This window comes from Suricata suricatta, chromosome 15 (genome assembly GCF_006229205.1).
Source record: "Suricata suricatta isolate VVHF042 chromosome 15, meerkat_22Aug2017_6uvM2_HiC, whole genome shotgun sequence".
Taxonomy (NCBI): domain Eukaryota; kingdom Metazoa; phylum Chordata; class Mammalia; order Carnivora; family Herpestidae; genus Suricata; species Suricata suricatta.
The window spans coordinates 56,806,487-56,820,108 of record NC_043714.1 but is presented as its reverse complement, the minus strand read 5'-3'; positions in this window follow the sequence as shown (position 1 = coordinate 56,820,108).

The following is a 13,622-nucleotide window of genomic DNA, read 5'->3' as shown; positions in this document are numbered from 1 at the left end:
GAACTAAGTTATTTAAAATTCCTCTTTTAGTACTAAAACTGTACCTTTTTCCCCCAAAGGGTTGGGATGCTGGGGAAGACAAAAACAGAGAGAACAAAGTTAGTAGGGAAAGAGACTGTAAAAATATCTATTCACTGTCATATATATTATCTTGTTTAACTCTTAGGACAATCTTCTGGGAGAGGTATTATATTTGTACCTTTAAAATGAGGAAACTGGTGTTTATGCAGATGAAATGACTTACCTTAGGCTAAAGCAGAAGAGCTTGTATTTTAACATAAGCATACAATTGATCTGTCTGTAATTGCACTGTTGCATCCGGGAAAGAAAAGTACATTGTAATCATTCATTCATACATTCAAGCAGCAAGCATTTATGGAGTATCTACCAGGAACAGGCACTGAGAGATCTCCAGGTGAAACCACTGACTTTATATCCTAACTTCCAGAATGTAAAGTGAACCGAGGCTTTCGGAATTGTGGGAGGTGGTATCCCCACTCCAGTGCATTTTGCTTTTATGAAATAAAAAGACACGGTTGATTGGTCATGAAAGATGGGAGATGAAGAATCTGTGAAGAAAGGTAACAACCATTTTACCCAGGTTTGCCGAATGTTATCTATAAAAGTACTGTCTCCAAGATGCCAATCTTTAACATTGAGGTATCCATGTGCGTGCCCTCTAGGGGAGGGCGCTTCATTGTAGCGGGGAGTGCCTTCCACCCTCCCTGAGCCCAGTGTGTCTGAATGGGATGGGAGCTGGCAGATTCTTCTTGGACTCCGGGTACCTAGCCATGGAAACTTCTAGAGAAGACAGCTGGCCTGGCTGCAGTATCTCGACCCCACTTCCTGCCACAGGGATTAGCAGGGGATGGCCATGTGACCAGGGCCCAACCAGAGTCATTCTCTGGGATTTTGTTCAGCTCAAAACTAAAAGAATAAGGCCCCTTTCTCTCTCATGACAAAACAGGAAGACGTGAGCCGGAAGCTGCCGGTGGCCCTGCTTCCTACTTCCTGAGCAAGCCAGACGGGAGAAGCAAAGCCAACAATCAGAGAGAAGTAGAAACAAGCAGTGAAGAAAAGCCTGATGGGTTGAGGATCTGACGAGCCCAGAGCTGCTCCTGTCTGGGCCTTTCCCAGGCTTCATGTGTGGGGGCTACTGAGCAGCCTCCAACAACTCCTTCTCCTGCAAAAGCTGATGTGAGTTTGAGTTTTGCTACGTGCACCCAAAACTGGAAACTGGGGAGCAGCAAAGCTAGGGTGTTTGGTAAGCCTCATTACCCTCCTCTTGCAGGTCTGAATCCAGGAGGGCGAGACGGAGGAGGGAGAGATGGAGGAAGAAAACCTTGTCTCCAGCTATCCTCTCCTCTCCTCCTCAGGCCCCTGATAAGACCTGCACACGTGAGGTGGGAACTCTGCCCATGCTCTCTGAGGAATCTGGAACAACAGGTTGGGGATAATTGAGGACTCAGGAGGGAAAAATAAAGTTCAGCCACTGGGCCTTTCACCTCTATTCCCTTCTTTTCAGGTTTCTCCAATATCAGCTGCTGTCTTATAATAATATACCAGTTTACACATTTAGCATTTCTTGAGTGCCAGGCCCTGCTCCAAGTTCCTTCTGAGCCCACAGAGGCCAGTATCATATTTAGCCTCATTTTACAGATGAGGAAACCGGAACATAGAACGGTTCAGGAAATTATCCAAGATAGGGTCAAGTTTAAAGACTAGGTGTTTGCTTCCAAAGCTCATGCTAGCAATCTCATTTAGCAAGCCTGGCCTTTGAGACCGTTTCTGTTCTTTCCACCTCCCTGTGCTAGGACACTTATTCCCGATATATTTAGTGTGTGGCTGATACCACCAGATCCTTTTATTTTTCTTTTTCTTTGTTCCTTGTCCTCAACTTGACGCTGTGAAGCCAGTGGCCATGCCTTTTATCTTTAAGTCACCATAGCACCAGCAAAAAATGCTCAATGTAGTGGCTGTGAATGATCCAGTTTTCTTAAAAATTGAACAGCTCTTGGGGTGCCTGGGTGGCTTAGTCGGTTAAGCGTCCAACTTCTTCTCAGGTCATGATCTCGTGATTCGTGGGTTGGAGCCCCACATCAGGCTCTGTGCTGACATCTGGGAGCCTGCTTCGGATTCTGTGTCTCCCTCTTTCTGTCCCTTTCCCATTCACTTTCTCTCTCTCTCTCTCTCTCTCTCTCTGAAACATAAATAAACATTAAAAAAATCAGACAGCTCTAGACATGAATACAGTAATACCTTAAACAAGTTTTAGGGAAGGAAGAATGAAGAAGAAATTGGGTTTCTCCTTCCTTTCAGATTTCTTCTTGAAACTGTAAGAAATTTTCATAACAGCCCTCTGCTTCCTCCCCAGCTCCCTTCTCTGCTTGTTCATTGTTTCCCTATAATGGATGTCCCCTTTAGCAAGTAGCATTGTGAGTGCCTGGGTGGCTCAGTTGTTTGAGTGTTTGACTCTTGGTTTCAGGCTCAGGTCATGATCTCACAGCTCGTGGGTTCAAGCCCTGTGTCGTGCTCTGTGGGTTCAAGCCCTGTGTCGTGCTCGTGGGTTCAAGCCCTGTGTCGTGCTCTGTGCTCCCTCCCTCCCTCCCTCTCTTTGCCCCTCCCCTGCTGGTGCTTTCTCTGTCTCTCTCAAAAATAAATAAACATTAAAAAAAAAAGTAAAAATTCCGTTGTTCTATGTACTGCCTTCCCAAGATGCAGTTAGTCAGGGCCTGCCAGCTCTGGGGTCTGCTATGGATAATTTCCGTGTATGGCCTTCTGTTTATTTGCACTTTGGGATCAGAAAATAAGTTAAAAATGTTTGCCCTTGAAAACATGTTAGAGAATTAACTGCTGGTTTGAGATGTTATCTGCCAAGTTTGAGCCCCAAACACATTTTATACCTGAGTTAAATCTCTAAAAAAAGAGTTGATAATTGAAACATTGACCTGAACTTGTCTCTGATGATACGCAGACAGGCAAGGCCCTCTGAGCAAGGCGAACTTACAAAGCACAGAAAAGCAAGGGGCAGCGGAAGAGTGGAAAATTTGAAAAAACATTCCTTTGGGCACATCTGTCCACGCCCTCAGCTGCATGAAGAAGTTGTAAGGAGCTGTTTCCTTTTTTTTCTTTCCCTTTGAGCCTGTACTCCTTTTAAAATCTTAATCTGAAAATTACACTATTCACAGAAATCTGAATCACCAAATCACTAAAACGGCAACACAGAGCCGTGATTGATGAGGGCCCCACAGGCCTATGTTTCGGTTGCAAAATTTTATTCTAGGATTTTATTTTTGTGTTTTTTGTTTTTTTTATAACTGTGTTTTTACTTCTTTTTCTTTCTCGTCGCTTCCCCCCCCCCCTTTAAAACTAAATTATATCTTAGGCTTTGGAAATAGCTTCAAAGCAAAAGGCTGCCTGTTTAAAAATAACTCCACCTTCTCTGAAGGTGGGGTGTTCGAGTTTAATTCAGGTTTTGGGGGAGGACGCACCTCCAGGCCGCAATGAGGGATGATGTCCAACTGCCTTGGAAATGCTAGTGCGCCCTTTTGTCCTTTCACAGATGTCCACTAGGACCCCAAACTCTGCTTCCCGCTCCCTGCCCTGGGACCATGTGTTTCTGGTCTTGAAAAGGGTGTACCGACTGCCAACCCGAGTGTCCCCTGCCTCTCTGCCTGTTTTCTTCAGCCTTGGTATTTTTGCGCTCAATGGACATCTCTCTGGCAGACACTTGCTTCTCCCCTGGGGACTGCTTAGCAGGTTGGTAGACTCCTGCCTTGCTCCCTGCCCTGAAGTCCTCTCGCCCTTGCTTTCCTGGTGCCCACTGGAATGTATTTTGTGCGCCAGGCCAGCGGAACGCCAGCCGGCACCTCAAGCCTGGCAGCCGGCCAGAGGGGCCGAAGCAGACACTGGGTTTCTTGTCAGCCACTTCACACAGAAAGGAGGACAGCGACCACGAACCCCCAACGAGACTGTCCAAACAAACAAACAAACAACCCCAAACACAAACGCATATGAAAGAAACCACGCACACTCTGAAAGACACAAAGCCAAAACTCAAGAATGCTATTTTCTGGAGCTTTCACCAGCCTGATGTCCCAGGGAGCTGGTGGGGCGGCCGGGTGGTTTTGAGATTCCTGTGGTCTGAACACACACCCTCCTCATCACCAAGATGTGCCTGGAAAAAAGTGGTCATGGTACAGGCCTCTGATTTATTTCCTGATAAAATAACCTTTGCTCTCCGAGGGTGAACTTGCCATCTCGGCTTTCAGAGAACCCGTCTTTATTCCTGTCCACCCAGAGCCTTCTGCAAATTAGGTCATTCTGTCTGTGGTCCTGGAGCCCCAGCTCCCGCCCACCCTGCCAACACTACAGCATGTTCTGGGCTATGCCAAATGTTGACGTGGAAGACGGTCACAGGCAAGTTATAGAATTTCTTTAAGTGGAAGGAATTAGTTGACATTTGGAGCCAATAATAAAACCTTGTTTAGCATTGGAAAATGATAGATTCTGATATGGCGTCTCCTTCCTGCCCAGCTCCCCACCCATTTTTTGTCCCTTCTGCTCAATATTTCACATCTTATTTGAAGCCTGTCCCAAATTATCTTGAAGCCTCAGAAGATGGCCTGAGCTGGCTGGACTTCATGGTGCATTCCTCATCTTTCTGTCATGTCAACACTCTCCTTTAAATTGGTGCTACTTACTTTCTCATTTTAGGCACATTCCACATCTCACAGGGGGGCAGAGATGGTGTTCCCGCTTGGGCCATGAGGACATGAATAATCTCTTGCCTTTGTTGTGTCCATTTCACTAAATGTAAGAATATTAAATGTCGCTACCAGGCAAGACATACGGAAACACTCCAGCACATTGGCGATAAATAAACAGTGCTTAAAAATGCCCCTTTCTGTCCCCCTTTCCTAATTGCTTAAGCTATTGTTTATGGGGCGGGGGGGAGGAATTGCTATGTATAATTGCCTATGACCTTCTAGGGAGGGTAAATCTTGGTGCTAGAGAACTCTTTGCTGAGTGTTCGTGTCTTCTATGTATATCATATTGGTAAAGTCAGATTGCTCTGGAAGGGAGGAAAGCTGCCTCATGGTAGAGGTTCTGGGACCAGAAAAGACATCTATAGTGTGTGGCATCATGCAGAAACTTAGGAGAGTGACATGTGGAGTGTACGCAGCTGTGGGATTTGTATTATTCGCTAATATTCTTAGTGTGAGTGGGTTACTTGGTGGGATAGGAAGTCCTGTGTATTTGTGCATCAGGATGAAGACAGAGTCAGCCTCAGCAGAAGTGATTTTTTTCCTATTTGCTGTCCCTTCCCTGGCTGTCTCTGCCACCTCGTTCCCTGTTCAACTCCAAGTCTCACCTCATCTCCCTTTCTCTTTGCTGATTTAGTGGTTCTGGGTCATTAAGTTGTGTGTTCTTTGTGCCACACGCCTTCTAAAGAGAATATAAAGTAGGATCCCATGGAATGTAAACTCATGTATCATGGACGACTGCCATTGTATTTCTTAACTGGAGGGTGAATAACTGAGAAGAAAGAAGCAGCTAAAAAGGAGAAATGCAGTAAGTCGGAGTTTTATTTTGTTTGTTTCTTTTCAACTGCTTTTGGAAGAGAATTGTCTTTTGGAGAAGATGGTCAAGAAAACAGTGATAGAGTGATGTGTTCTATAATGGAGTTATTCATAGGATGAGGTCAAAGCCCAGTAAAGTATTATTGCATTGGAGAAGAAGAAGGTACAGACTTCAAACAACCAGTGGCCCTGTTATGGGTCCTTGGCTCTATCTTCCACTCAGCTGAGTACCCAAGATACTCCCCCAGACCCGCTGTCCCTGAGGACTGAGTGAGGTTGGGGTTTAATGAGATCTCCCTCTGGCTGTGGATGGTACTAGACAGAATCAGCTCTGGTACCCGGAAGCATGGAGAAAGGGAGCCTAGAGGAGGAAGGAGATGAAAGATGACCTTTGTGGCTTGTAATTTGGTCTCAGGCATTGTTAACTAATATTAGTCCTAAGCCCACTGGCCACACCACTGATAGCCTGTGGGAGCTGCCTTTGGAATGAGAGTCAGACCAACAATGGGAAATCTGCAGTCAAAATCCAAGGTCTTTTTTTTAAATAGCTGTGTGGTCTTGGATCAGGACCTCAACTCTCAGAACCTTAGCTTCATGTCATCTTTTTTTTCAGTGAATAATTTCCATGAAATATTTCATGTAAAAGCATCTATATTTCATAAATAAGTATAATTTATGCTACAGTAATATTGCAGGTTTTAACTATGTTGGTATGAAAGGGACTATATGATAACAAATTACTATTATAACTTTGTCACCAAAATATCAGTAAATAATTTTCAGAGCTTTGTTAAAACTGGAAATCCATGTTTTTTTCTATAAAGGAAGACTTATTGGCCAATGTTAGAAAATTGCTACCTCTGAAAAATTTTTTAATAAAACATATATTAAAGAGCATGGTAATTACTATGTGCCAAAAACTGGGTACTCAGGTATACGTTGAATAAGAGAAATTGCTCAAAATGCATTAAAGTAGCAAAATCTCAACAAAGTCTTTTTTCTCAGTGTAAACAACTCCAGCATTTGGGCTGAATCTTTGTTCATTTTTCTCTCTGCAGACATAGTTAATGAGAGGGCTGGGAACCAGGGCTTTGACCAGCTCTGATGTGAACTCCATGAGGGTAATTTTGTATTTGATGGGTCATTTCTTTAGGTCCAGAATATTGGGCATATGTTGTAGTCGAAAATATCACTTTTAGAGCCAGACTCAGTCCTCCCAGAAAATTGGCTATGGGTGCATTTAGCATTTGTCCATGGAAAGATGGGATGGGTAAGAAGATTGTATCTGCTTCAGGGCAGACTTCTGGATTCTATCTGAGTTCAGAGACTAGACATTTTTGGTTTGAACTAGCTGGTTTTTTCCCCATACTTGTCTACATGAATTTCCTGTCTTTATTCCATACTCTGTCCACAAACAAACTCTTTGCTACATACTCCAAATCCAAACTATCCAACCATAGTGTTCAAGACCTATCATGTCTATTTGTAATCCACATTTTCTCCTTCCTATATCTCTCTGATTGGCCCCACAATAGACACTTCTATCACAACAAATTGCATTTCTTTCCCTTAGAGGAAGTCATTTATGTATTTTTAAAAACAATATTTATTTATTTATCTTGAGAGAAAGTATGAGCAAGGGGAGGGGCAGAGAGAGAGAGGAGAGAGAATCCTAAGCAGGCTCTGTAATGTTAGTGTGGAGTCTGATGTGAGGCTTGATACTTTGAATCATGAGATCACAACCTTAGCCAAATCAAGAGTCAGGTGCTTACCTGACTAAGCCACCCAGGTGCCCCATATATATTTTCATTTCCACATCTTTACTTATGTTGTGTTCATTATTTGGAATGTTCTCCATCCATCCTCACCTTCCCTTCTGATTAATTCTAAGCATCATTCAGGGCTCATGCACTGCCACCTTCTCTGAAATCTTTCCTGTGTCCACAGTGAGTATTAATTACCTTCTTCTGTAGCCCTTTGTGTATATATCACAGTCCTTTGCAGTTCAACATGAACTCATGCCCTCCCTACCATCATTAGATTTTGAGCTCCATGAGGACAGGGTGTGAGACCCACCCAGACCAAGAAAACCCAGCCAGTGGAGCACTTTGTTAAGGGTGCTCTCATCTGTTTTTTTTCCATCTTATGTACTGAAAAAGATACAGATCTTAAACATATAGCTTGATTAATTTTTGCATTTATATGCATCTCTATTCTCTGTCTTTCTTTCTCTCCCCCTCCATCCAAGTAAAGGTATTCAGAACATGATAAAAATCCAAGTCTTCCTTGGATCCCTCCCAGTCAGTTAGTAACCCTCCTTACCCACCTCGGGCATATACTATCCAGACTTTTATCACTATATATTAGTTTTGCGTATTCAGAACTGCATATGATAGAATTATATAGTATACACTCATTTGTGTCTGACATTTTTCACTCAACATATGTCTGTGAAATTTATCTGTGTTGCTCCATTCATCAATAGGGTTTGCGACTTTTTACTCCTAAGTGGTATCCCACGTATAAATATACCTCAATTTATTTATATTTTCCACTTTTTATGACACTTGGATTGTTTCTGAGCTTTGGTTCTTAGAAATGAAGCAGCTATTAACATCCTTACACATGGATATGCTTTAGTGGTCATAAACACTTATTTGTGCAGAGGCTAGATCAAGGAGAGAGCTGCTGGGTCAAGGGTCATTGTGTATATTTAGCTCTAGTAGGTTCTACAACACTTGTTCCCAAGTGGATGTACCAATTCCCACTCCCAGTTGCTCCATGTTCTTGCTCATCCTTGGTATGATAAGTCTATTACAGATTAGCCATTTGGGGAGTGTGTTGTGGTAGCTCTCTATGGTCTTAATTAGTTTTTCTTCCCCCTGATGACTGATAAAGTTGAGCACCTTTTCTTACATGTATTGGCTATTTTGATATTTTCTTTTATGAAGTGTTGATTCATGTTTTTTTTTTAGGTCTTAGACTCTGAACTAGAGAAGCCAGGTAATATCCACTCATCAGAGTTGGGTCTGTCCTGTTCCAAGTCTAGATTTCTATAGTGTCCAAATTCCTCATACCATCTCCTACATATATTATGATATTTAGATCAAGTTCACTCTTTGTATTGGGATCATTATTACTACCATCAATTAATTCTCAGTCTCTTGGTGTTTTGAGAACAAGAGCTTTATCAAGTCAATTCTGTTGAAAGGAGGCTTCTTTCCTCTAGTTTTCTCTGCTTAATGCTAACACTACTTCTTTCTTTTCCAGCAGTGGCCTCAAGGGAGTTAGTAGTTAGTCATCTCTTTTTGTGGCTCCCTGGTAGCTGAGTAAAGGATTTTACTCTTTAGTGACTTGACTTTCAATATCATGTAAGCCATTGCCTATAAGTAGTTGGTGCTCAAAAATTGTTGACTTACATTCAACTGGGATTTTATCCCAGTAGTGTGGGATGTTATCTGTACTGGAGTTTTCTTGGTAGGTCTTCCTTCATGAGAGAACTTTAGGGGAAGCCATGTACCTTCATGACTATGACTCAAACAGTAGTAGGAGCTGTCTTGATCCAAAATATGCAAAATATTTCAGGCTCCTGACTGGCTTGATAGTTTACCACCTTTAGAACATAGTCTTTGAGTTAAGTCATTGCCTTCAGACATCTCTTATCAGGTTACTTCTATGTTATCTAGAAAGAGAATATAAACTCAGTGGCATCCACACACATTTTAGTAAGGGTTCACTTATTAGTTATCTGGCCCCAGAAAGAATACCCCTAAAGAAAAGGACAAAGAAGAGGTAAGTCTGGATGTGGAGGCACGATTTCATACCAGGACTAATGCTGGAGGAGATAGATCTGTGCACTTGTCAGCCAAGGGCACCATAATCGTGGGACCCTATTAATTCATTCTTGGAGTTAGGAAACCTGCATGCAAATCACTGGTTGCTGTGTTTTCCTCTGCAACTTTAGATAAGTTACTTCACTTCTTTGCAACTTAGTTTTCTCATCTGTAAAATGGAGATATCTCCTCAGTTTGCCTCACAGGGTGGTTGTGGGGACCAAATAAAAGAAGTATGTGAAAGTATCTTGTACCATCTAAAGGACTAATCATACATGTTGTGTATAGTTTAAAAATAATATTTTTTTGTTGGAGTGTGGTACAAAGCAGAGAGGCATTGGAGACAAATCACTTACTTTACGATTCTACTCTGGGCTGTGGCTGTGAACACAAAGACTGGCTGATGAACCCTGTCTATACTGAGCATCTTATAGTCTCATGCAAATAGTAGCAGAAAGGTTCAAATGCACTTGCGTAATGGTACAAATGAAATAGTAATGAAAGAGTATTGTTTTTATTAAAAATAAATATAATGTATGAGGTAGCTTGCTTTATTTCTAGGATGTTAAACAATAGTTTGGGTGATTAGTTTTCCTCTATGAGTTTGATAAAATTCATTTGTTTTGGCACGGGGCAGACCAAGAACAAACTGCATGCGCCTCCAGCTCACGAATCCGATTGGCCTTGGGTTGTTTTACTTTTCCACTTTGTTCTTCTTCTACTTGGTTGAGACACGGTCAATCTCTGGAGAACAGGGGTCCTATTGAAATAGGCCAGACCTGCATCACTAGCCTGGTTCATTTTATATCAACCAGATGAAATGTAATTGAGTGAATGAGAGAAGACTATAAATTTCAACTGAAGATATCTATCTTTTTGATTATTTGAAAACGCATCTTGCTTTTGTTAAGAAAAAAGAGCTATGCTGATTTCCCAGGTGCAGGCAGAATCCTACAATGTTTGATCTGGAAGAGACTATACAAATCATCTAGTCCAACCCCCTCACTTTATATTTAGAGAAGACAAGATATAAAAAGGTTTAATAACTTGCTTCAGGTCGTATTGTTAGTCAGTGGCAGAACTGCACCTGGAAGTCCCTTTTCTGTTCTCAGTCAGGGCGATTTCTCAGACCTGGCCATCTAAGGGTGTGCTGGCACAAAACATTTTCATTAAACAGTTGTCTCCTTATAGACTTACAGACAAAAGATTATTTACTGGTTTTCATAATAATGGCTCGTACTTTTTTTTTTAAATTTTTGTTAATGTTCTATTTATTTTTGATACAGAGCGAGACAGAGCATGAGAGGGGGAGGGGCAGAGAGAGAAGGAGACACAGAACTGGAAGCAGGCTCCAGGCTCTGAGCTAGTTGTCAGCACAGAGCCTGATGCAGGGCTCGAACCCACGAACGTGAGATCTGACCTGAGCCGAAGCCTGAGGCTTAACCGACTGAGCCACCCAGGCACCCTGGCTCGTACTTTTAAAAAAGACAAGAATCTAGGGGCACCTGAGTGGTTCAGTTGGTTAAGCGTCCAACTGGATCGGGTCATGATCTCACAGTTTGTGAGTCCGAGGCCTGCATCAGGCTCTCTGCTGTCAGCACAGAGCCTGCTGTGAATCTTTTGTCTGCCCCGCCCCACTCTCTCCTCCCCCACTAGGTCGAATGCTTGCGCGCTCTCTCTCTCTCTCTCTCTCAAAAAATAAATAAACATTTAAAAATGGCAAGAATCTAGAAAACTTAATTCTTTGAGACTAGTCCCATCCCACACCTTTGGAGAGGAAGGAATGCATCATTTTGGGGGCATAGTTCCTGGTCCGTAGTGGACACTGAACCAGCACGTGCCTCGTGCTTGGTCTGTGACAGCCCAGGCTGATGGTGATGCCTACAACAAACACTTATCTCAGAGTCCCTGGGGTCATGGTTAAGAACAGCAATCCCTGGGTTGGACCCCAGTTCCAAGGAGTCACAGTTTCAGCAGTCTCACCTAGAAATAGGCATTAGTAACACCTTTTTAAGTGTTGTTTTAGTGTTTTAACATTTGAAATCATTGCCCTGAGACCTTCCTCATTGCTTCCTAATGCTTTAGACGGATAGATTCCAGAGGGACATACAGTCATAAAATGTTTCAATTTTTGTTTACATTTTTAAATCTAAAAATTAAAAAGGAAGGTAAGCATTCCTTACATTTAGTACACCGGTTGACACCATAGTCTTGGTGCCCAAGTGAGACTGGGAACTCCCCGAAGCAGAAAGCTGACAATGCTGGCTTTGCCTGCTCCCAGCATATTGTCACAGAATATACTTGAATGCTAAGTGCATCAAGGTGTTTTAATTTTATAAAACTGAATGTACACACATTTATTTTAAAAAGGACATTTACACATGTGATGATTAGTTTTATATATCAACCTTGGGCTAGGAAACGGTGCCCCGTTGTTTGGTCAAACACCAGGTTAGATGTTGCTGGGGGGTGATTTTGTAGCTGTGATTAATATTCAAATCAGGAGACTTTGAATAAAGCAGATTACCTTCCATACCTTGGGTGGGCTTTATCTGTTCAGGAGAGGGCCTTAGGAACAAAGACTGAAGTTTTCCGAAGAAGGAATGCTCCTCAAGACTGCTGCATAGCCTGAGTTTCCAGCCTGATGGTCTAGAGAATTCGGACTCAACAAGGCCACATCAACCCTTATCTGAATTTCCAGACTGCTGGCCTGGTCTATGAAATTTGAACTTGCCAGACGTCACAATTGCATGAGCCAATCCTAAAATAAATCTCTCTTTAAATATATCTTGTTGGTTCTTTTTCTCTGGAAAACTCTGTTGAGTACCATACAGTAGAAATTTATCATTTTGTATTGAGGTGGTGAGTGACTATCCTTTGTACTGCACGGAATTTCAACAATGATCCTGACTTCCAAGTTTTCCGAGTTCTCAAATGTAAAGTCGCTAATTTTAATTTCTTTTACAAAATCACAAGTATTTCAAGTTGAGATTAAATAGTCCTCCTTAGAATTCTACCTAAAGATATTTTTGGAAATATATTTCATCTGTCCCTTCACATAAATGTGATGTGTTGAAAATAAATAAGAAATCGTTTTTTTTCCCAAAATAAAACCTTTCTATGGAAAAAGAATTTTAAAGATGCAATTTTGAAACTAGATTGTGATTTATGTGCTTTTGTCTCCCAAAATGATTACATGTTTTGTCTACAAAAACTTTTGTCTGTGTATTAAAAAATTCAAGCAGAGTTTTCTAACCTGTTCAAATGTCCAGTGGGTTTTTACCCCACTTGTGAAACAAAAATACAGCATTTTTCAATTAGTTTACCAAAAAAATGAGTGGCAAAAGGGAAGGTAGACACTTAACCAGCTGAATTTCAACCAAAACTTTTGTATAATTAATACTTAACAAATAAGCATGGCCTCATATGTAAAGCCAATGATGTGTTTTTTCCTGCAGGGATGTGTATATCTGGGGTAGGCATCCATTTCAGCTCTGAATGCCCACAAAATTAAGTACCCAAATACAGAGATCTGAAAAGCACATCCTTGAATTCTGGTACCCCCAAGATTTCCAAAAGTAATGCCAGACACTTAGTCTTTCTGCTTGTACTAAAATATTATTAATAATAATTTAATTATTTTGTTTCATTATTAACATATATAATATTAAAATATTTCTTTAATTCCTGCTTTTATTATATTTTTAAAAGTTATGCAGCTTATTTGTATAGTGGTGCAAGGACATAGCGTAGTAATCATGAACATGTTGAAGTTGAGTGCTCCAAATCTGCTTATGTTTGGGGTAAGTAAGTAAAGAAGTTTGGAGTCTAATGTTTAGATTCTTGAAGAGTAAATGAAGCGTGCCCCCCTGTGGTGAGGGGACTGGTCAGAGCCATTTGCCACAGCTTTAGGGCAGGACTTGCACACTTCAGGACAGGAAGTAAGGAAACAATCTATGCCCAATGGAAAATCCCAAGGGGGTAAAGTGAGGCTGAGGGCAATTATGCCAACTGGAGTCTGTCCAAGAGACTAATACCTCTCTTCTTGTAGAAATACCATGGGATTCAGAGAGGAGGAGGGAAAAAGAAGAACTTGGAAGCCCATCAGGAAATACAGGAAATTTAATTTTAAAATTAGAGAAAGTTTTCATTTAATGGGATTTAGGAGAACATTGGGTAAGCACTGTTCAAAAATGTAAAAATGTAT